Below are 2500 nucleotides of genomic sequence, written 5' to 3'. Positions count from 1 at the left end.
AAACAGCCCAAAAACGGGCCAAAACAGGCCATTTTTGGCTGCGCGAGCGAGCGGCGAGCGGCGAACAGTGAGCGAAGCGTGAGGCAGCACCGTCCCTGCTATACGAAAGCCCCATCCAGCCCTGTGCCACCCGGGGGGTTCCAGGGTGCTGAGATGGCTGACGTTTTGCTCCGCTCTCGACGGTCACCGCGCAACGCAAGAACAGGCCAAAAACTGGCCAAAACGGCCCAAAAACGGGCCAAAACTGGCCATTTTTGGCTGCGCGAGCGAGCGGCGAGTGGCGGACAGCGAGCGAAGCGAGAGGCAGCACCGTCCCTGCTATACGAAAGCCCCATCCAGCCCTGTGCCACCCGGGGGGTTCCAGGGTGCTGAGATGGCTGACATTTTGCTCCGCTCACGACGGTCGCCGCACCACGCAAGAACAGCCCAAAAACAGGCCAAAACGGCCCAAAAACGGGCCAAAACTGGCCATTTTTGGCTGCGCGAGCGAGCGGCGAGCGGCGGACAGCGAGCGAAGCGAGAGGCAGCACCGTCCCTGCTATACGAAAGCCCCATCCAGCCCTGTGCCACCCGGGGGGTTCCAGGGTGCTGAGATGGCTGACGTTTTGCTCCGCTCACGATGGTCGCCGCACCACGCAAGAACAGCCCAAAAACAGGCCAAAACAGCCCAAAAACGGGCCAAAACAGGCCATTTTTGGCTGCGCGAGCGAGCGGCGAGCGGCGAACAGTGAGCGAAGCGTGAGGCAGCACCGTCCCTGCTATACGAAAGCCCCATCCAGCCCTGTGCCACCCGGGGGGTTCCAGGGTGCTGAGATGGCTGACATTTTGCTCCGCTCACGACGGTCGCCGCGCCACGCAAGAACAGCCCAAAAACAGGCCAAAACAGCCCAAAAACGGGCCAAAACAGGCCATTTTTGGCTGCGCGAGCGAGCGGCGAGCGGCGAACAGCGAGCGAAGCGTGAGGCAGCACCGTCCCTGCTATACGAAAGCCCCATCCAGCCCTGTGCCACCCGGGGGGTTCCAGGGTGCTGAGATGGCTGACATTTTGCTCCGCTCACGACGGTCGCCGCGCCACACAAGAACAGCCCAAAAACAGGCCAAAACAGCCCAAAAACGGGCCAAAACAGGCCATTTTTGGCTGCGCGAGCGAGCGGCGAGCGGCGAACAGCGAGCGAAGCGTGAGGCAGCACCGTCCCTGCTATACGAAAGCCCCATCCAGCCCTGTGCCACCCGGGGGGTTCCAGGGTGCTGAGATGGCTGACATTTTGCTCCGCTCACGACGGTCGCCGCGCCACGCAAGAACAGCCCAAAAACAGGCCAAAACAGCCCAAAAACGGGCCAAAACAGGCCATTTTTGGCTGCGCGAGCGAGCGGCGAGCGGCGAACAGCGAGCGAAGCGTGAGGCAGCACCGTCCCTGCTATACGAAAGCCCCATCCAGCCCTGTGCCACCCGGGGGGTTCCAGGGTGCTGAGATGGCTGACGTTTTGGTCCGCTCTCGACGGTCACCGCGCAACGCAAGAACAGGCCAAAAACTGGCCAAAACGGCCCAAAAACGGGCCAAAACTGGCCATTTTTGGCTGCGCGAGCGAGCGGCGAGTGGCGGACAGCGAGCGAAGCGAGAGGCAGCACCGTCCCTGCTATACGAAAGCCCCATCCAGCCCTGTGCCACCCGGGGGGTTCCAGGGTGCTGAGATGGCTGACATTTTGCTCCGCTCACGACGGTCGCCGCGCCATGCAAGAACAGCCCAAAAACAGGCCAAAACGGCCCAAAAACGGGCCAAAACTGGCCATTTTTGGCTGCGCGAGCGAGCGGCGAGCGGCGGACAGCGAGCGAAGCGAGAGGCAGCACCGTCCCTGCTATACGAAAGCCCCATCCAGCCCTGTGCCACCCGGGGGGTTCCAGGGTGCTGAGATGGCTGACGTTTTGCTCCGCTCACGATGGTCACCGCACCACGCAAGAACAGCCCAAAAACAGGCCAAAACAGCCCAAAAACGGGCCAAAACAGGCCATTTTTGGCTGCGCGAGCGAGCGGCGAGCGGCGAACAGTGAGCGAAGCGTGAGGCAGCACCGTCCCTGCTATACGAAAGCCCCATCCAGCCCTGTGCCACCCGGGGGGTTCCAGGGTGCTGAGATGGCTGACGTTTTGCTCCGCTCTCGACGGTCACCGCGCAACGCAAGAACAGGCCAAAAACTGGCCAAAACGGCCCAAAAACGGGCCAAAACTGGCCATTTTTGGCTGCGCGAGCGAGCGGCGAGTGGCGGACAGCAAGCGAAGCGAGAGGCAGCACCGTCCCTGCTATACGAAAGCCCCATCCAGCCCTGTGCCACCCGGGGGGTTCCAGGGTGCTGAGATGGCTGACATTTTGCTCCGCTCACGACGGTCGCCGCACCACGCAAGAACAGCCCAAAAACAGGCCAAAACGGCCCAAAAACGGGCCAAAACTGGCCATTTTTGGCTGCGCGAGCGAGCGGCGAGCGGCGGACAGCGAGCGAAGCGA

This window comes from Musa acuminata, unplaced genomic scaffold (assembly GCF_036884655.1).
Source record: "Musa acuminata AAA Group cultivar baxijiao unplaced genomic scaffold, Cavendish_Baxijiao_AAA HiC_scaffold_1136, whole genome shotgun sequence".
NCBI classification, from domain to species: domain Eukaryota; kingdom Viridiplantae; phylum Streptophyta; class Magnoliopsida; order Zingiberales; family Musaceae; genus Musa; species Musa acuminata.
Note: the sequence above shows the minus strand (reverse complement) of the source record.